The sequence below is a fragment of the Hipposideros armiger genome, unplaced genomic scaffold (assembly GCF_001890085.2).
Source record: "Hipposideros armiger isolate ML-2016 unplaced genomic scaffold, ASM189008v1 scaffold_192, whole genome shotgun sequence".
NCBI lineage: Eukaryota > Metazoa > Chordata > Mammalia > Chiroptera > Hipposideridae > Hipposideros > Hipposideros armiger.
The window spans coordinates 2,441,616-2,463,929 of NW_017731542.1; the positions used below are offsets into that span (position 1 = coordinate 2,441,616).

Consider the following 22,314-nt stretch of genomic DNA (forward strand, 5'->3'; position numbering starts at 1 on the left):
AGCCCCGGGGGCGCGGGCCACGCAGCCCGGCGGGGAGCGCTCGGCGGCTCAGAGCCTGCTCACGGCCATCGGCTCGGCCCCTTCGCCCCCCGCGCCCAGCCCGCGACCCCGCGGGGACGACGCCCGGCCCGCAGAGCCCGTGCGCGGCGATGCGCACGGCAGGGCCGGAGCCCCCCGGTCTGGAAGCGCGTCCGGGATGGCCGAGCCCCTTGCACGGCTTTCTAGAGAAGGCCGGACGACCGCGCCGGGCCCGTCCCTGCGGGGAAGACCTGTCGAGGAGAACGCGCTGTCATTCAAGGTGTCGGCGTCTCGCAGTCCGGGGCAGGCGCGTCCCCAGACGCGCCGTCGTCAATCTGCATTTTCACCGGCGGAGCGACGCCGCGATGCCGCGGCCCCAGGGCGCCGGCCACAGGAATAGCAGCGGCTCTGCTTGATATTAAGGGGGGAAAAGAAAAATCTCTGATAAAGAAAAGAATTTCTCAACAGCCTAAAAGCCCTGCAAGCATCGTTTCTCCCGGGGGAGGGGGACAGCCCCTCCTATTCATCACCGGTGGGGGGGTCTGGAGGAGGAGCCACAGGCCTTTTCTTTTTTTTTCTTATGTTTTATTTTCAGTCCCTTTGTTTTGAATAAAAAGATATCTTTGGTAACAAGACATAAAATAAAAGCATACTTAATCATCTAAATATTTAATTGACCCAAAAGATCCCTCCAGTATTAATTGCCTAGGAACGTAACATGCATAACAGGACACAAGCAAATGAATCTCTGCATTTATATAAACAATATGACTAACTTAACAGTTGAACGGTTCTCTTTGTTCTTGCTTCTTTGATTATCATCTGGAACCAAATAGATGTAATGATTTCTCCTTGAAAATATTTTATTTCAGGTTTTTTGTTTGTTTGTTTTTTCCGTTTAAACATTGAATGCCATATGGTACTAAGTGCTGACAAAATAGAGATTAAAAAGATAGTTTCTGCCCTGGGGATTCCAAGTTGGTGGGTGAGAAAGATAAAGATGACCTTATCCATAATGAGATAGGGACACTTTCTGTCACCAAGAAAAGAAAACAATATAAAAAGTGACATGGTCGGAAAACAGGCCAAGCCCAGGAAAGGCTCAATGCTGCCCCCAAGGCCAGGCTCCCCACTACCGCCTGGCTCACCGTCTCCCCCAACTGCCCAAGTGAGAGGACGGCCACGGGAAATCACAGTGTAGGAGAAGATGACTGTGAAGGGGCTACTCAGCATAATATCCTCAGGGTTAAAGGAAACAGCAGATAACGGTGCTCATTAGGATCCCGGGAGGGCCCCCCTACTTTCCTGCTTCATTCCCTGTCCTGGGTCCATCTTTCTCCCATCCTCAGTGAAGGACATTGCCTCACTGCTCCCAAATATTCATCCTTCACCATGTAGGAAATTCAGTCTTAACTGCAGATGCTCACCTGCATCAGGTGTGCTAAAGAACAAAAACTCCACGGCTGAAAGCTTTTCTGAAAGGAAGGGTTTATTGAGCCCAATACTAGCCAGAAAAAGAATGACGTCCTGCAGGGCTGGGAGGAAAAGGCGAGCTGGTCCACTGTCCTGCAGCTGACGGGGCTCTTCTATACAATAAGACGGGGGAAGAAAGATGGAAGGTGTTTTTTTTGGAAAAAATTTACATTGGCTACACATTAGGGGGTCAAACAAGATATCAAAAAGACAAAAATTGCTTGAGACAAATGAGAATGGAAACATACCAAAACTTAGGGGTTGCAGCAGAAGAGTTTCTAGAAGGTAAGCTCATAGTGACACATGCCTACAGTAACAAGAAAGATCTCAGATAAACAACAAACTTTACACTTCAGGAACAAATGAAGCCAAAGTCAGTAGATGAAGGAAATACCGCAGAGGTCACAGCCTAAATAAATGTCACCTACATTGAGTTTGTTGCGGGAGCACTACTATTCCTCATTTTCCTTGAGACACACGAGAAACCGGAGGCCTGAATACACTGAAGTGCTTAAATGAGCTGAGAAGACACGAACCTCTCAATAATTAAAAGGTTCTGAACTCAAAATTCAACCCGGACCTCTCTCAAAGACAGCTGGGGACTGCAGGCATTTCTTTGTGAGAGAGGACTGAGCAAAGTAGGATTTTTGAGCACTGGTAGTTTGCCTGCAGCCAAGAGCCACTGTCCCAACAGAGGTGACAAACTGGATTAAGCTGGCAATAGTGGTAGAGAGGTAAATGCATGGGGATATCACCCCCTCCCCCCTTCATCTGGGTGTGGGCCCTAAGGGGTGTGCTGTCTCAAGAGAATTTACAAACAATAACACAACTGGGCCGGCTGAGTGGCTCAGTTGGTTAAGAGCTCGCTCAAGAGTTTGAGCTCTGAGCAACAGTGGTTCGAGTCAGCCCGAGCTGAGCAGCCGTNGGCTGAGTGGCTCAGTTGGTTAAGAGCTCGCTCAAGAGTTTGAGCTCTGAGCAACAGTGGTTCGAGTCAGCCCGAGCTGAGCAGCCGTGAGCTGTGACAAGAGGTGGCGTGGTGCATAAAAAAAAAAAAAAAAAAAAAACAATAACACAACTGGCTAAAGTGCATGTGCTTTTTATTACTAAAATAAGCTGGAACGTCTACACGATGTCAGTGACAAAAAGACTCCTGCCCCCCTGCAGTGCAGGTGGAAGAGGGGGACAGTTTCCGCGCTGGGAGTGAGGCCTCCCTCACTCCCTCGCACAACTCGCAGCGCTGTGGAGATGGCAGCATGGTGTTAGAACTGATGGGGAAGGAAGAACGTGGAAGAAAAGAGGTTGTGTTATAGGATCACAAAAATGTTTGTGTGGTTATTTAACTGTGTTTCCGGAACCTCCATGAGCCCACAGCACCATGAGAGCAGGGGTTGTGTGGTTATTACTGCAGCACGGCCTCGCTCAGTGCAGGGCACATAGGCATTCAAAATATGAATGAGTGAGTGAGTGAATGAATGAATGAATGAATGAATGAATTTCATCTGGAAGGGACTTTGGAAAATACGATTAAGCTGACTTATCATTTGTACATTACTTTTCAATTATTGAAGAACTTTCACATTTATTTTCTCATTTGATCAAACAGGAGAAGTCGCCAATATTTGTATGACTTTGATGATGACGGTCCCATTCAGAGAGGCACAGGGACATACCCACAAGCACTTATGTGATCAATGGCAGAACTGCGATTGGGAGCCAGTCTTCTGACTTGTTCTAGCTTGTCCTGCTTCCTACTGTCCCAGATAAAGAAACTGAGGCCCACAGAGGTAAAATGATTTTCACAGGGCTACACAACTAGCTAACATGAAAAACAAAATCATAGTGGAAATCCTTCAGGTAAAAACAAGGCACATTTCCCTCAGTTATTTTCTTCTAGTGCTTTTATTCTGATCCAAGCAGATTCCTTCCACTGTATAAACATGCTTTTCCCCAAGACATTCCTTTATAGAAGTGAAATACAATGGAATTTGGGGTCTTCATTCATGTGACTATTGAGAGGCCCTCAATCTTAGTGGTTATTCACATTCTCTTAGGAAAATTCGGCTTTTGCCTAATAAAAACAATATAGTGTGCTCCTTCATGTCCTTTCTAGTATAATCAAAATGAGAAGAAATAATTCTATTCTGAAAAAGCCTTGTACTTAAACATGTACGGTTCTGGGACAGAAGCCCAGGGCTAGAAGCACTTGGTGTGAACCTGTCCCTGACCTGCGTTCCACAGAACCGAAATTAGAAAATGGAAGGATTGGGCCGGCCGAGTGGCGCGATGGTTAAGAACTGGCTTGGGACGCCAGAGGGCCCCGGTTCGGATCCCACATATGAGGGCCAGTGACACTGCCCTCCACAGCTAAGATGCTGAACAACAGCTCAACCTGGAGCTGGGCTGCCTTGAGTTGCCAGCGACGGTGTAGGCTGCAGCCCCTGTGGCAGTGGGCTGCCATGGGCTACCGTGTGTGGCCAGCAGCCAGCATGAGCGGCCAGCAGCCGCAGTGAGCGGCCATCCAAAAGCCGGCGACTGATCTGTCTCACCCGGGAAGAGCGCAATGATGGTGCCAACTTGGGCCAGTGAAGCAACGTCCTCCACAACTAGACTGAAGAACAACAAAAAAAAATGACAGCAACTTGTCTGTTCCCCTGCCCCCAATTCCCCAGCACTGTTCCCATCCCCCCAATTCCCCAATAAAAATCTTAAAAAAAAAAAGAAAACGGAAGGATTGGCTGGCCCTCCCAGTGCGTGAGAAGGCAGTGGGCTCTGGAGGTCCGGTTATTCCCTGGGTCCTGGTAGCTGCCTCTCATGTCTTGACCCCACTGTGCTGAAGAAAAAGAAAAAGTCAGCATTTCCATCCTTTCCCTTGAGTGTTAGTACTGGGCATAGCCCAGAACCTCAGTGATGGAGCCAGACCCACAGGGCATTTAACTGTCCTGAGGAGCACTGTAGTCATTTGCAGTTGAAATACTAAAACAAAAAAGAAAAAAATTACCTTGTGTAGCAGTATCTCCTGTCGCATCAAAGTCACCTCTGACCTTCATTCAGTGTTGGCTGTCGCTGCTTTGGAAGAGCGAAAACTGGGAAATTCTCATGTTCGGTAGGATTCTTGACCCTGATTCTTCAGCTCCAAATAAAAAATAATCGCAGGCTTAAAAAAAAAGTGTATTACTTCTCTTTGACGCGTTTCCTTGTGCTTAAATATTACAGACGTCTCTGCCCTCTTGACAGCCCCTCCTGTTTGCACTATTTCCAAATAGAATACATCCTAAGAGAATAGATTTTACTTCAAACAGTGAGTCAACCTCACCCTATGTATCTGCAGCAAACCGTTTGTTGCTCAGAATACTTGCTGCCCCTCCCATGGAGGATTAGAGCACCTCACTGGGCACAACTCAGAGGCGGGCAGGTAACTGACTTCCGCCAACGGAGAGTGAGTGACAGGTGTCAATCCAAGCAGAAGGTTCACGAGCCAGTGTGGTCTCCTGTCCTGGATGTAGTGTCCCCTCCAGGGTCTAGGAGAGAAAGATGGTGCAGAGCAGATGACTTTTGGTCCACGATGGCCATGAAACATAAGCAAAACTAACCTTTGTTGCTGAAAACCTCTCAGATTTGTGGTTGCTGAAGCGTGACATCACCTAGCTTGACTAAAGCAGTGTCTCTGAAGAGGCCAGCGGCCTCTCCAGGACTTTCTAACACTAATTTGTCATTTCAATATTACTTTCTGTTACCTGGATATTCTGTTTACTGGCTTTGGAGAAGAGCAAGGGTTATGCTTTTGCTTTGGTTTCATCCAAGCTTCAATGTTACCTTTCAAATCTCAGTATTAGTCCCATCATGCTTAAGAATTCTTTTCAGATAACTCTTGTCTTTGAGGATGTTTTCTTCCTTACTCTTCTCTATCCTACTATTACATTCATTATGAAGGATTTGATTAAGGCAAAGGAGCATTTTAATGTATACTCTTTATATTTTCCTCATATTTTAAAGTTATCTTACAATAGTTAATGCAGGTCATTATTTAATGCACAACACATATTTTTTGAATATCTTTACTGACAGTAACACTGTTTGGGGAGTAGATAAAAATTTACTCAGTGTAAATTACAAACCCCCAATTTTAAAAAATTCCATTTATCATAACAACAGAAACAGAATATTTTGCAATAAATCAACAAAAATATACAAGGCCTTTATAGTGAGAACTACAAAATGGTGCTGAGAGAACTTAAAGAAGACGTAAATAAATGGAAAGACAGACCATGTCTATGGATTGGAAGACTCAGTATTATTGAGTTGTCAATTCTCCCCAAATAAGAATTCACTCCAGTATCAATTATGTTCTCAATAGGATGTTTTGTCAAAATTGACAAGATGATTCTAAAATTTACATGGAAATGCAAAGGACCTAGAATATCCAAAGCCATCTTGAAGAAAAGAAGAACAAAGTTGAAGGGCTCGCGCTGCCCAATTTGAAGACTCGTACAAAGCTAATAAAGCTCCAGTAACCAAGACAGCAGTGGTGCAAATGCAGAATCCACGAAGACGTCGGAGGGACAGCGCGCCCAGCACGAACCCACTCCCGTGTGGTCATGGCATGAGTTGGGAACAGTGCTTCTTTTGATCCTCTGTTCAGTGTGTTAGGACAAGGAAGTATGGCTGAAAAAAAAAAAGACCCCCATTTGTAAACGAAAACTAGATAGAACAACCGGTTCTCCTGAAAAGACCACAGACATGAGTGGCTCAGACTGGACACTGTTTATGGATTTTGAGACAGGTTTACAAATCCCTACCTGAAATTCTGGATCCAAAGCAGCTTTGAAAACAGAACATTTCAGTAACAAGTTTGGTGTCAGAATCTGGCCTGATTGATTGCAGCCCTCCCTACTGACAGCACGAAGTCCCCAGGAGAATGATGCATTGGCCTGGGCAATCATGTTTTTCCTTCGAGCATCTCCAGGGAGTTTTATTTTGGGAAATGATGCCCTGAGATCATCTTGCTATTGCTATTTAAGACCTCTTAATGTCTTTCTTTTCGTACAAATCGAAATTTTCTTTTTCAGTTTCCTTTGATTCACTCTTTACCACCTGAAAATGCCAGGTGGTTGGTTTAATAGCTTCGTCTGCTAATGGTCACATCTATATGTACAGTTCTTTAGGGCTCATGAAGCAGTTTTGTGTGCGTTATCTAATTCGGTCCTCGGGAAAAGCCTGTATTTTTTCAGCAATGTGGAAATGGGGACCCAGGACACCGGGGTACCTGAGGGAAGCGAGCCGGAGCCTGGCTCTGGCACAGTGCCCATCAGGGACTAACTAACCAAAGTGCGGTCTTCGGGGCAGCTCGTCAATGGCTCTCACCAGCAGTGTCTCGTGTTCTAGGTAATGCACACCCCGCACTCTGGAAGTGAAAAAAATTAAAGGGAGCGGCAATGGAACAGCCGCAGCCCTGGTGTAGGAGGGTAGAGGGTGGGAGTTTGGGGGAATGGGGCGCGCCGCTGTCTCAGGGCTCATTGACCCCAAAAGAATGCAAACCACAGGAAAGACGGCGCGTGTGCTGCTCACAGGGACTGGGAAATTCCAGCCAGCTCTGTGTCCTTTGTCCCAGATTTCTCTCCAGTCTCATATGAAGTCGCTGATAGATTATTGACCTGAAGGGTAAAGGAGTTTCATTGCTTCTGCACCAGGCTGTGAAATGGTCTAGTTCCCAAACCTTAGCAAGAGCGTGTGACGGATTTCCGTGCTATCCAGGAAGCACAGTGGGCCCCCCTGGCTCAAACTCTTCATTCTGGAACAGATCACCAAGGCCGGGGCGGGGAAATTCCTTATATGATGTCAGTAAGTCAGTCAGCAGAAGAGTCGGAGCTGGAATTCAGCCTCTTCGCTTCTGAGTTAGTGCTCACACGTCAGGCTGCCGTTTCTGAATCTTAACCTCCATTAAACAACGGCCTTAATCCTTCATGTTGCACACACCACACTCCACCAGCAGGGGTCGCGAATAACCCTTGCTGGTGTTTTCAAGAACTTGGGAGTCTGCTGCAGGCGTTAGTAGGAGTGCATTAAGAGTGACAAAATATAACACCGGGCGCTTGCATTCATAGAGTGTAAGAGTAGACACTGAGTATTTGAAAGTGCTGGCTTTTCTAAAAAGGACATGAAACATGTACTCCAACATGAAGATAGATCACCTGTGACAAGTGGAAGCTCATTGGAAAACCAGACTTTGTGAAGCATCAGCATGGCCAAGCCCAAGGAAGTCACCGAATACCTCTGTCCCTGTGCTATCCAGACACAGAAACACATCACCATTTGTACTGAAAAAAACTGGAGGGCCGGCCGAGTGGCGCGTTGGTTAGGAGTTGGCTTGGGACGCAAGCTCTGAGCAGCAGGGCCCGGGTTCGGATCCCACACGGGGGTCAGTGACGCTGCGCCCTCTACAGCTAAGATGGTGAACAACAGCTCCACCTGGAGCTGGGCTGCCGTGAGTCACCGGTGACAGCGTAGGCTGCAGTGGGGCTGCAGTGGGCTGCCATAAGCTACCGTGTGTGGCCAGCAGCCGGCATGAGCTGCAGTGAGTGGCCGTCCAATGGCCGGTGACTGATCTGCCTCACCCGGGAAGAGCGCAATGATAATACCAATATGGGCCAGTGAAGCGACGTCCTCCACAACTAGACTGAAGAACAAAAGGACAGCAATTTGTCTGTTCCCATCCCCCCAATTACCCAATAAAATCTTAAAACAAACAAACAAACAAACAAACAAATGGACTCCTTCCTTCCTTTAGAACAATTCAACACTCCAACAGTATTACATTGAAACAAATAAATGGCTTTCCCAGTGCACTGTTCCCTGGGCAGTGCGGTGGGTGGAACGCGGTGAAAGCCAGCTCTGCACATTCTAGCTGTTTCTAAAACTACCTGATGGGGCTGTGGTGGGAATTAAAAGAGACGCCAGCAATTTGAAAGTCTATGCAGTCCAGGATGCATAATAAACAGAAGCCAACAGGACTTGTCTCCAGGTGAGGGAGGGCCTTTGGCAAGTAGATGGGGCTGGAGGCCGCCAGTCCCCTGGGATGTTTGACAGGTTATTGGAACACGGGCCTGGAGTCAGGATGAAAGTAGAGGCCCGGGGTCTTGAACGTGGGCAGGCTGCTATGCACAATCTTGGTCCCTGACTCAGGAGGGTCCTTGACTCGGATGAGGTGTGGAACGGTGACACGAACAACAACATAGGAGCTCAGTGGTCAGAGGCCTGGCTCCACCGCCTGAGCGATTGGCTGGCCCCCTGGACTCTGTGCTTGTGCTTGGGCCCTGTGTGTGCAAGCCGGTAGTAGGTGGGAGGAACGATTTAAATAGCTCAGCACTTTCGGTTCACACCCGGTCTTGTAATTACAGGGCTGAGCCTGAAGGTGGCGCTGTCGGTCAAGCCAAGGTTTCCAAGTCAACTGGGGAATTAGGGATGACCTCACCAGGCATCTGCCCCAAAGTGGGTTCTCCTGAAAGTTACCGTCCTTTCTTCCTCCAGCTCCCTCTGCCCCTCCTTTCCCTTTTCCTTCTCTTTCCCTCCCGCCCCCCTCCATTTCCCTCTCCTTCACTTCTTATCTCCACAGTTTAGAAAGGATGTGAGTGAGATTACGACCCCAGCCAACGTGGAAGCAGCAAGGACAGAGTGACTAGACCAGTAAGTGGCTACAGACGAGAGACGGGCAGTGCAGTGATGCTGAGCTGGCGCTGGTAACTGCAGAGTCGGTGCAGCGCGAGCTTGCTGCTGTTCCTTCTTCCTTTTCAGGGACAGGCGGGGTAGTTACGCTGGGTTTACACGTGCAGTAGATGTATGCTTGGATCTCCGGAGGCAGAGAAGGGCTAGAGACATAAATTTGGGTATTTTCCACATGGAAGTTACAAATGAAGTTACAAGTGTGGATGACATTTCTTTCTGAGGTGTAAAAGAAGACGCCTAGATGGGCATGGGTTGAAAATTGAAATAAGTTCCCCTTTAGGGCCCAAGAAGGGGCAGAGGAGCAGAGGAGAAGGCAGCAGGGGGCCGTAGAGGTGCTGGCGAAGCAGTAGAGGAGGGAGCAGGCAGAGGACCTGGGGAACCGCACTGTCAGAGACGGCAGGGATCCCCCCCACACACACTCCCCCCACCTCCCCCTCACCCCCGCTTTGGGGCTCAGAGAGGAATTTGGGACAGGAATTTGCACTTGAAGTCATTTTGCCACGTAGCTAAACCTGAGGCCAAGGCAACGTCTTCTCTGCTGAAATTACCAACAAAGTCACCATGCGATGACATTGTGAACAAGTGAAATGAAACACTGAGAGAACGCACCTGCAGAAGCAGGGGGGAAAGAAGGGGCGATACCAGCGTTTGTGCGCCACCTTATCTCACCCTCACAGCTCCCTTCCACGGAAGGTGGTATTATGCCTGTTTTGTAGAGGAGGAGGCAGAGGTTCATTCAGCACAGCCATTTATCCCAGATCACTCACAGAGCTAACGAATGGGAGAACCAGCTTCTAGCCAAGTTGGGTGATTCTAAAATTTCAGTTTCTTCCACGTTGTCAAGCTGCCTTCTAGAAGCTATCCACCTGCCTGTGGTCTGAACTCTCAATGTTCCACGAGCCAGTTCCGCGGTGGTCATGCCCAGCTGCCCACTTTAATAACATTATTCAACAGATGCTTTTCAGTCCTTACCTTCTGTGATGTTCCTCGGCACCTCTGGATCACGCGGCTGCATTCACTCCGAGCCTAGAAACTCCACACCCAACCAGAAAGAATCCGCCAACATCCGTGTGGACATTGTGGACTGCAGACAACCTCTATACCCTGATTTGATGCTCTGTGCCCAGGCCTAGAGGGATCTCTCCATTCAAGGAGGAACAAGTGAATGTTCCCTGCACATGTCAATTACTGCCTGCAAAGAAAGGTACAAACTCCAGCAGCTATGTTTCAGGACACCCTGACCGCACTCCCAAAAAGCAGAACCCAGCAATTCCAGTTCTTCCCCCAAACAGGTGCAGCTCCCCACCACACTAACAAGGCATGGAGGAGGGCTGGCTGAGTGGCGTGTTGGTTAGGAGTTGGCTTGGGACGCCAGCTCTGAGCAGCAGGGCCCCAGTTCAGATCCCACATGAGGGCCAGTGACACTGCACCCTCTACAGCTGAGATGGTGAACAACAGCTCGACCCTGACCTGGGCTGCCATGAGTCGCTGGCGATGGCATAGGTTGCAGTGGGGCTAGCTGTGGCTGGCAGCGGGCGTGAGCTTTAGTTGAGCTGCCATGAGCGGCTGTCCAATGGCAAGTGAGCGACTGCCTCACCCGGGAAGAGCACAATGATAATACCAACATGGGCCAGTGAAGCAACGTCCTCCACAACTAGACTGAAGAACAAAAGGACAGCAACTTGTCTGTTCCTCTTCCCTGATTTCCCAATGCTGTTCCCCTACCCCAATTCTCCAATAAAAACTTAAAAAAAAACCACACACACACAAAAGAAAAAAACAAACAAACAAGGCATGGAGGAGACTCATGGAGGATTTGATAAGGAATTCGGTATAGGGGGTCTACATTGAAAATCTCTCATTACAAAGGCCTTTGCATTGCTTTTTCTCTATTTCTGAATTCTTTCCTGGAGTCAGCAGCCAGCTCTTTCCACCGAAAGTCCGTGTGTCTGGGCCTCGCTGGGTAGGCTGGCCTCCCCACACCATCGCTTTTCTCGTGTAGGACAGTCTCCCCTTTGTTCCTTCCCTGTCATCCCTTTGCTGCTCTCACAGGGTTTCTCCATGGAATTTACTTCATGTGCCAAAGGTGCTTGGCAATACGTTCTACCATTTTTCTGCAATAAACAAGTTCAGGACTCAGCTGGGCACATGGCCACCCAGAATAGACTGCATTTCCCAGCACCCCCAGCACAGTGAGGTGTCCCACCAATGGGATGTGAGTGAGGCATGTTCATGGCTTCTGAGAAATGTTCTCAAGAGCAAGAGACACGGCCCTTTCCTGCCTTTGTCTCCCTTGTGCCTGGAATGTGGATGTTATGACTGGAATCGGAACCACCACCTTGGATCAAGAGGTGAATGATGGCAGCTGCAGTTGAAGAGAGAGGCCGCTGGTGCATAATTAAAATTTTTATTTGAATTAAAAAAATTTTCTAAACCTTCTTCACAGTATTTTTTCCTGCATGCATTATTTTTATAATCAGAAAAAAAACAAAACACTAAAATTCTACCAGTTGAGGCCTATCTAAAATGTTGTTTCCTTTTAAAAGTTCCATGATTTTCTCATATCAAAATAAATAAATAAAATAATTGACAATTTGATTCTTAAACTATTCCACTGGTTTGGTTATTTAAAAAAAAGATATTGGAATACTTAGCAGAGGTTAGATTTAAACCCCTAATTTTTTTCTCTCTAAATACTCAAATCTTTCATCGAGTCTCACACTTAAGTGGCCCTGGTCTCCTGTGAAGTATCTGAACTCGGAGATTTTCCTTCACAGCAAAGGAGGGAGACTAGGGGCCATGGTGTTAGCAGAGGGAGAAGAAGCCGTCAGTTCTTTTCCATATTCCTGCTTTTCGGGAAGCTGATAAAATGCTTTCATTTAGAGAGGAGGTGGTTGCTGGGCCTTCTACTGGTTCCCAAGCTCAGACAAAGACAAGGAGCCCAGAAAGTGCTTTGCTGCCTCATCCTTGGACCCAGCCCCTTGGACGTGGCTCAGAGCCCAGGCCAAGCTCTCCTGCCTGCAGGTTTGGGAGAGGGGTTGGGAGACTGACTATATGCCAACCCCCCAGTTCCGACACTTAAGCCACTTGAAATCATCTCGGGGAACAGCAGCCGGGTTCTTGGACGGTGCAGTGGCCTCCTTGGTTTATAGTCTGACGCTCTTTTTACTTAGTGGGACGTGCAGAGACCCCTTTGCCTGATCCTTTACCCCGACCATGGGTTGTGTGCTCTGCAGGCACGCGTGACGGTAAAACCACAGTAAAGAGGCTCTTACTAGTCTAGCTTTTCCTGTTCAGAAGTGCGAAGTCTCAGCAAACCCAACATACAATTACGCCTTCATTATAAACAAAATGCAAAATTCTGCTTCTCTGGATCTTCTTGATCTTTTTACCCAAGGAGGCTCCATCCACAGAACCATCTCTCTCCCCACTGTCTCAGATTACACGACACATATGTGAGGTACAGGCCTTTGTGCTAGCAGCCAGGTAAACAGCTCGTTGCCGCAAAAGCTCATGACGTAGGGAGAGAGAGTGACACGAAGGCATCGGAAGGTAAAGCGCCAAGCGCAGAACTCAGTGGGAGCATGGCTAAGGGAGAGCTGGAGAGAAGGATGTTTGCACCTGTGGAAACTTCATAGAGGAGGTGAGTGTGAGTTCATCTTACAGGATGGATGGGGATGAAGGTCACCCCAGGCAGATGGGAGCCTGCGCACCACACAGGGATTGGCGTAAGAGGTGGCGGTGGTGACAGTGGACATTGTCACGCAAATCTAGAGACCAGCCGGGGGCTACTTTCTAGAGGGCTTTGAAGACCATAGACAACATTCCAAATGCAAAGGACAGTTCTGTACAATTTTGGAAGACAAAAGTAACAGGTGAACATCTGTGTGTCAGATGAGGGCGTAAAACACGAAGACCATTGAGGAGGGAATGTCCCCATGTCATGGCGGTGACATGGAAAGGAGCACAAGCGAAAGAGATGTGGGAGGAAGGAAAGGGCTGGGGGTGCGTTGAAAGGGGTGGGAGGGCAGCACGGGCTGACCCAGGAAGGTGGGGTGGGGTGAGGCGGCCCTGTGGGGACCCCGCTTTCTGCCTATATATGCGAGGTGTTTTTTGGAAGTGAACTGGAGAACCAGTTGACTTGGCAGCCTCAGGCTAATTCCCTAAGGAAAGAATTATAATCTCATTGCAAGCTGGATGTTTATCAAAGTCAGAACAAACCTTCCTGTAGAAGAGATGTCAGGGTAATTTCCTAGACTGACAGGAGGAGACCTTCAGGGTGGGGGACCCAGAACTGGGAAACGAACGAGGCTCAAATGAGCTACACTCTTGTGAAATTTCAGAACTCATTGGACCAAAGGGAATACTAACGGGGCTTCTAGAGTGAAATAAACAAATAACAATAATAACAATAAAACCCTATCACCCAGTGGCAGTATTCAAAATATTTAACACGTGGTGTGGCCTGGGCATCAGAGGGGTACTACAGGAAGTAACGCTAAAGTAACACTATAGGAAGTAACGCTAAAGTCACACTATAGGAAGTAACACTAAAGTAACGCTACAAGAAGTAACACTGAAGTTACACTACAGGAAGTAACACTGAAGTTACACTACAGGAAGTAACGCTAAAGTAACACTATAGGAAGTAACGCTAAAGTTACACTATAGGAAGTAACACTAAAGTAACGCTACAGGAAGTAACACTGAAGTTACACTACAGGAAGTAGCACTGAAGTTACACTACAGGAAGTAGCACTGAAGTTACACTACAGGAAGTAGCACCCTAGTAACAGGAAGGTCCTGCTATGCTGGGCTTCAGCCCGCCAGCTGTTTGGATCCCAATCACATGTATTTATTCTTGTGAAGGCGCCAGGAGTTTTAGCCAGCACTGCTCTTGTACTATCAGTGTAGGTGTCAACCCCGTGGAATTCCCATCTTTTATTCTACATGTATTAGTTGGCATTCCACTTTAAGGGAGAGCCTTCCTTCTCCTTTATTTGTCTTATATTGGTGTGGAGTCATGAACTCCTATTGGATTCAGTGGGCTATAACCTGTTTGATCATCACTTATTATTCAAATTGGTATAGATTTGGAAATCTTTTCGAGCTGGTTCACACCTGTTTCTTTCTGCCTCATGTTCCCCTCACAAGGAGGGTCTTGGCGCCCTGCACCTGTCACCAAGTGGCCTTGAAACAGCAGAGCCACGTGGACTCTGGACCTACACATATCTCTGGATGCTCTCCCTGGCTGGCGGCATCACATAGTCATATCTTCTCCTCTCACAGCATTTTTTTCAACCTTTGGCTTATTTGGCCTTTCCTGGAAGGGAATCAGGTTGTAATGCAGTCTTTTCAGTCCAGGGGAGTCATCAGTATTTACGCTACTTGAGAATTTCAGCCCATGTACTGCTGAAAAGTTTGTTTCCTCAGATTATTGACTCAACAAAAGACCTGGATGCCTACCTGGAAGATTTTCCTTTGCGGAGGCGACAGTTCTAAGCTCTCCTTGATTCTGATCTTGGACCAGTTATTTGTACTATGTGAACGGCCATATTTGCCAAACCAAACAGCCAGGCCCCCTCTTCCTGCAGCCTAAGCTGGCAGAGACGTGGGACAGGAGGGGAATTGTGCTTATGTGTTTCGTTCTCGTTCCACCTTTCTGTTTACTTTATTGTTTATTCATCATTGACATCTGAACACGGACAAGGATAAAGAAGTAATGACGGAATGGGAAAAGGGAAGTAATGTTTCAGGGCACTTCCTCATGTGGGCTACACACACACACACACACACACACACACACACACACACACACACACACACNACACACACACACACACACACACACACACACACACACACACACACACGCGGTGGTGCTCTCCACCAGCCTGCAACCCCTTCTACAATGATTGGTATTCTGAGCACTTGGAGTTCACCCCTGCTGTTAGGAGTTTTCCTGTCACAAATAAGAGCCCACACGGTGCTAAGTAAAGCTTGTGTGTGCGACAGCTACTGGGACTAAGGCTGGCTCAGGTGCAAAGCCTGCGGAATAGGTTGGCCTTCGGCCCGTCCAGGCCACAGGGACAGGAACCGTGACTGGCTGAGCCAGGAGGTGGGAACCCCTGTGCTTTCCTGGGTGCATGAGCAGAGCGCGGTGACAAGTCCATCTGCCTGAGCCAGGCCTTGTCCCTGAGGTGCTGTGTCCTCTATGTGCTCAAGGACCGGCGAGCGGGACATCACAGGACCATCAGTGGCAGCAAAGGATGGCGCAGTGGCTTCAGAAAGAGGCCTGGCTGCTGTCACATCAATGACTGCGGGAGGCCCAAGTCCTGGACTTAGGATGCTGCAGCCAGCTGGCTTCTCATAGAATAGCCCGCGATTTGGTCACTCGTCACCAGTAACATTATTATCTTGTTTTTATAAGTGAGGAAAGCAAGGTGCAGCGTGGTTAAATTAATTGTGTGTGATCACGAGACTGCTGTGGGGTTGAGTCAGGACTCTGACCCATTTGTGGCCATGGCCAATGGTCTTTAACTCTGCCACCCCAACAGAGGTCCTTTATAAAGGAGAGACAAGCTGACAAGTGTGGTGGGAGGACAGAGGTGTGCCCAGGGGTGGCAGGCAGGACTCAGAGGAGCAGAAGGGAAAAGATGAAAATTGGGGAGTGCAGGTGGGTGGCAAAACATTGCCAGATGATCTCTCTCTCTCTCTCAGTGAAAAAAGGGTTTCTGCACCCGCAAACACAGGTGTACTGCTGCAAAGGACTTCAGCATCCGTCTGCTGCCTGGCACCTCATCGGCCACCAGGCTGCAGGCTCACAGCCCGAGGCCTTCTCAGTTCGTAAGGGCACCGCAGGCACAGCTTTGGCAGGGGTCCAGCGAGGCACAGCGGCTTCAGCCCAGCCTTCCCAGCGCCCCTCATCTCTGCGGACAGAGCCACCTGGCTCTCCTGTCACCTTTCGAACGCACTTCTGCCTTCAGAAAATCAGCTAAGCTTTGTTCCAGAATGCCAGCTGGAACCCTGGGGTTTGGGTCTAGCACCCCCGGGAAGCCAATGGCTTAGGACCGTCCCAGGAAGACGTGTGGCCCAGCTCCCCTGTGTCTACTCTTCCCCTCTGTGTCTTCCTACTGGTCTTTCCTGGGCCAGAGAAGAGGGGGAGGAGGGGAAGCCGGTGGAGGCAGCCATCGCTCTCTGTGTCTCAGCTCTCGCTCTCTTCTGCTGTCATAACTTGGCAGCCACTTATCACCAGATTTTGAGTTGTCCTGTAAGATCGATACATTCGTTTCCTCAAATTCACGTTCAAGGAGCTGCACGTTCTTTCAACTGGTACTTCATCCCCACATATAGGGAGAGAGTCTAATTGTACATAATCCTGTACAATATATGGGGTCCCTTGATAGTTTGTGGCTTTCCTAATGTTTGGGAACAGACTGGGGCCTGTAGGCATTCTGTAAAATGCTTACTTTGAATTGATGAGAAAATAGCTGTGCTTAGATATTAAAATGTCTGATTTCTACCCAAGATGAGTCCTTTAAAAACAATAAAGCACATTTCCATAAAATCAATGCATGTTTTTAGATAGGACTAGTAACATCCCAGGCTGCTTGGTATTTATTTCATGCAAATTAGTAAAAATCACATCAATGGCTAATTTGAAACTCTTACTGCCAAAGCAGTGTAACCTCAGGTATCACCCAAGTCAGCTTCTTTATTCAGAGAACATAAAACAAAGTAAGGAAAGCAGTTCTCCCGCCTCCTGTGTGAAGCCCACTCCAGAAGTGCAGCATGTCGCCGAGTCACCCCTCAACCTCCTCTCCCCCCAGTTACATATATCTAAAGCGGATAGAACAGCAGAGAAGCTGGCACGTCTGGAAGTGACATGTCCGAAGGGGACACTGTGCTTAGACAAGAGAGCAGGGCCCGCCATGAAAAGCACTTTGTTTCTCATCGAGGAAACACATCCAGGCTCCGTTGTTTAAATGGCATGGACTTTGGAGCGGGCCTCAGTTCGAACCAGCGCTGGCCCTCTGGGTGTATGTGACCAAAAAGCGTATTGTTGAGAAAGTTACCTCCTGTCTTTGAGATGCCATTTCTCCATATGCTAAATGGGAACAATATTACTGACCCCCTGACCTTGGCAGGGTGCATAAGGACAAATTCCTGTGCCCAGCACAGAACAGGTGCTCAGTGACTACCCAGCACATGGAGGACAGCAGCACCTGGAGCCCGGTTCCTTTCTCTGCCCATTGAACTCTCCGAATAGACACCTGCGTGCGTTTCTTTTATCATAGACAGACCATCTGCTCTTGGGACTTTAGAGGTGGTAGACCTCAGGGACCCTCTGGTCCAACCCCCTCACTGTAGAGGGGTGGGGATTTACCCAAGGTCACACCCAGCCGTGAGGAGCAGAGCCCAGATGGGCTCCTTGAAGGAGGAGAAGAAACTGTGCTCCTTGTCCACCTGTGATGAAGCCACACTGACTTACAGGATGGGTGCAGATTTCTTTCGCCTTCTCATTTTAGAATCTGTAGAGTCAGCACAAGCTCATGCTTTTGAAGCTCCTTTGTTACTGGGAAATGCATATGGATGGACCGGATCCAGTGGATTTTGTTGTTTTGTTGAAAAGAAAGGAAAACTGAAGCTCCCATCACCTGCCAACTAGTCTTGATGCCCCTCCAACCCAAACGTGCGCACAGCAAAGCAGATGAACAAACCGATGGGGTGTCTCCGACTGCTGAGATGAGTGCAGCTTAAAGCCCTTTCTTCATCCTGGAGTTTGCTGGTAACATTTCTACTTCCTTGGGTTTTTATTTTATTTTTTCCCCTAAGTTAAAGGGTGCTAGAATCGTGGGGCCGGAAGGGACATTGGTGAGGACTCTCTGGTCCAGTCTCCTCATTTCAGAGATGAGCGGATGGGGCCAGAGGAGAAAGCCCGCACAGGGAATGTCCGTAAGACCCGGGACCGGTCAGGTCTCGTAGCTCCCGCTCCAGGAGACATTCCCTGCCCACAGTGCTGCAGGTTCTGATGTTTCCTTGCTGAAGTTTGTTTATTAAGACCATGTGGAAAGCGCCTTGACGCGCTTACATGCATTCAGGACCAAGATAAATGGAATGAGATCTGTCTGTATTGGGGACACTGAGCAAACCATGGACTCACCTTTCTCTTAATAATATAGGCTAGGACGATGCCATTTTAGAACACCAAATGCATTCTTGGGAAATAACATGACCGTGTGTTCTTTCTGCAGAGCTATCCTAAATCACAGGGGCAACCACATGGTTTGACCTATAAAAATTGTTCCCGTCTCACTTAGCAACCCTGCAGCCCTCTCTTACCTGGAGGGCAAACATCCCGACTCTGCACAGTGAACTGGGGAGCCTTTGCCAAACTCATCGTGCGGCACAGAATGCCACCCAGGCTAAAAGCAGGAGGGACAGGCTCTGGAAGCCTCATCGTCTCTTGCCTGAATGGAAGAGAAACCACAGTACGGAAAATAAATTAACTGCAGCTTGACAAAACATAATATAGAGTAACAAAAGCCACCCCAGGAGACCACCTAAACTGGGGATTTATTTTTAGAGTGATGAAAATCAGGCAAAATGAAATAATATAAGGTTTAGAAATGCACCTATTTGTGATAAAAAATTTTTTGTTTAAAGCAAGAGAATGATTAAGCACACAATTCAGGATGGTGCTTATATCCCAGAAGGCTGCAGGGGGACGTGATAGGAGAAATTCAACTCCTATACAGGATGTTCCAATGATGCAAAAATACCCCAGAGCTTTCCTCTGTCTGTCATGACTGAGAAAAGTTAAAACTCAAGTCAAGAGAATGGGAAGGGAGTCATGGGGAGAAGAAAGGAGGGTTGTTCTTCTCCATCTTCCCTCCAGAACCACAAACATGGATGAAGCACTTGGGCAGACAGGTGAAGGAGTGAGGTTGTCTGCTCCCTTATGGGGATGGATGCAGAGAAGGCTGAGGAATAACATGGGGGTGAACAGGAGCCGTGAGGACTGTGTGAGCCCCTGCCTGCCGGCCCTCCCATCCGGCCATGGTTGCCTGAAATAGGGTCAGCTTTCACAGGACCTGGTCATTTCCAGCAAGGCAGGTAGACAAACAAAGCCTCACCCACACCAGTGCATGGAGGCTAGCCTTAGTGTTCCTGTTCTAAACCTCATTGTCAGCATTCCTGGGGGGTACACCTGGAGGCAATTCGGGGTCACTGTATATGGACCAAGTCTCAGCTTTCGTCTCTAAAGCTAGTTGCATCGGCCCGGGCCACACGATCAGCTGTGTCTTGGTTTCTCAGCTGCCTTCTAGTTTCATCCTGAGGCTGATGCCTAACCCTGAACTTGGACCCACTTAGCTGGGCCCAGATACCCCGTTCCAGTCTCCAGTCCTTCTTCTGTGGTTTGGACCCTGCTCTCAGATCCCCATTAGCTTCCCAGGGTTCTGCTCCGCACTGGGTAGAAGGTGCATAACTGCAGGACCCAACATCCCTGGCATCCCCAACAGTCTAGAACATACCCCAGCCCACCGGGACACTCCCTACATCAAGCCTCCACCCTCCCTGCCCGATGGAGGCTGTGATGGTCACCACCCCAGAGAATGTCTACCCTTCCCCGAGCGCTGGTTCCCACAGATCTCGCCTTGCTGTGTGCATTGACCACTGTCTACCAGCAGTTTCTCTTTCTCTTACTCACTGCTCTAGTAGCCTCAATTGTTTAGACAGTTGTCAGAGGATCCTTGCTCTTGGCAGGGTGAGCCACTGCTCCAGCCTAAGGGGATGAAACAAGACTGCCCTGCAGGGGTCATAGCCAGCTTGTTGGCCTTGGCCAGCCAGGGTTTTGGCAAATGATAGACGACCAGTTTCTAGATGTCCCGGTCCCAAGGCGCTAGACTCACTCGGCATGCCTGTTCACCTCTTTATCCTCCCCACTGCTCCCCCAACCCACCCCCCGCCCCGTCTTCTTGACTGGGTTTCTGATTTGTTATCTGCAGGCACAACATACATCCTGCAAAATAGCATGATGACAAAACCAACACCATCAGGATGGAGTGTAGGAAGGTCTTTGGCAGAAGGAAAGGTCTCTCCTGATGAAAAAGGACAGTCGTCTGAAACTTACCCGACTCCTCCAGGGGGCGGGCGGCAGTGTGGAATCCTAATGGAATTCGCAGCCCCTTGGGGTGGGAGGAGCTTTGCTCTGGCCCTGGGAGGAAGAGAGGGGTGGTTAGTTGTGTGGGTTGATTCCTTAGTGGGGAGGTGGCTGAGTACCATCCTGGCAGCCAACTGTGTCCAAAAGCTATTCTTGGAAAGGTTGTCCAGGCTGTGACAGACTCTGCCGAGATAATCTGTTCCCCTCACTGCCACCCCTTCCTGCTAACAACTCTGCCAGGAAACCCCAGAGAAGCATTTTTCAGGCTCGTCCAGGAATCCCATGACCCTCCTACCAGTGAAGTCCCAGGGCTGCTCCTTGGTTTGCAGGCTCCGTGGGTGGCAGGGCAGGCTGTGAAGTCAGGACCGGAAGCTGAAAGCAGCAGGTCCCTCAGAACATCTCCCTGGGCTGTTCTCAGCAACAGCTGGGCCTTGGGGAGCTGAGGGAGGCTGTGAGGGCGGATGTGAGCAGATGGTGGTGAGGAGGGCAGCTGACCTGGTGGGAAGGGGACTTAGCCTGGAAGTGCCAACGGGGTAAAAGAAACAGCCTCGTTGGGAAGATGTGTGGCCTAGCACCAGATGGGGTCGATATTCTGAGAGGCAGAAGCTGAGAATGAAAATACCTGGGAGGCAGATAAAAATATGGGAAAACATTTGTACATCCTTGGGGAAATGGCTTTCTAACACAAGATGCCCAAAGCAAATACCATAAAAAAATTGATACAATAAAAATGTTCAAATTATGTTTCACCAATAATACTTAACAATATATCATGTGTATGATTAGAATGTTGAAAATGAGAATCCGGGACACAGTGAACTCCCATAAGTCAATAAAAAGGAGACAGATATTCCAATAGAAAAAGGTCAGACTTCTCGTGTGGCAGCTGAGGGGAGAGGGTCCCTGCACATGACCCCCAGCCACCTTTGTGGGGGGGGGGGTGCACGTGCGTGTGTGCATGTGTATGTGTGCACGTGCGTGTGTGCATGTGTGTGTGTGCACGTGCGTGTGTGCATGTGTGTATGCACGTGCGTGTGTGCATGTGTGTATGTGCACGTGCGTGTGTGTGTGCACGTGCGTGTGTGCAGCTTTGTTCACTCTGGGACGCTAGCCTTGGTTTTTCACAGACCCGAGACCTGTATTGGCACAGAGTGGGTCAATACATGTTTGTTGTCGTGAGCCGAGCTTCCTCAGGGCTTGCTGGCTTAACGCTCTGTGGGTCTCTTCAACCTCCCAGGGGCCGGAACTGATCCTGACTGCGGGCTGACTGGTTTTGTGTTGGGAACCCAGGCAGCATGGGGGCTGACCTGCAGGAAAGTACCCCCAGCTATGGTCCCCAGCAAGGTTCACGTGATTTTCCCTATGTCCCAAATGGCAGTGTGATATTGCATTTTACATGTTCCTGCATCAGCAAAATGGGAAAGTAATTTCTCTCTCCCCGTGTGGATGTGCGCAGTTCAGCACAGTGTCTGGTGTACATGTAAAAAAATCAATATGGATTATCAACTATTATTTTTTCTTTAGTTAATTCTTTCACTGTCCCAAGTATTAATTATCACTTTACTGAATTGTTGAGTGCATTCCTTTTGGTTAATGTAATGGGCGGTGTTCGGAACCATCCTTTCTTCTGGAATGCCAGCAGGCCTTTTTCAGCTAGGGTACCTAGAGGAAAAGGTACCCAAGGAGGGAACCTAGCTAGCACAATTCTAGAAGGGTTTGGGAGAAGTTATCAATTACACCCAGTGGACTTCTGCAGGCATTAGGGCTAGATTCCCGGGAACTGGGGCTGGCTTCGATGAGCTGCATCAAGGGAATATATTTAAGGAAACTCTTCCTAACCCCTCCTGTTCTCACTTTTACAACCACATTCCAAATCTCCCTGTTGCTGGTGCCTATAGCCAATTTGGTTTCTTGGGCCTTAACATGTTATGTATTGAAAC

The 22,314-nt window shown here is 48.7% G+C and overlaps 1 long non-coding RNA gene across 1 annotated transcript; it reads right to left on the reverse strand.

Annotated features, from left to right (window-relative positions):
• Positions 1–16,417: 16,417 nt before the first annotated feature.
• LOC109388364 (uncharacterized) lies at positions 16,418–20,712 on the reverse strand. Its single transcript, XR_002125199.1, has 4 exons — positions 20,670–20,712; positions 20,345–20,428; positions 18,553–18,680; positions 16,418–16,478 (listed from the first exon to the last, which is right to left on the reverse strand). It is a non-coding gene; the product is annotated as an uncharacterized LOC109388364 (long non-coding RNA).
• Positions 20,713–22,314: the final 1,602 nt, after the last annotated feature.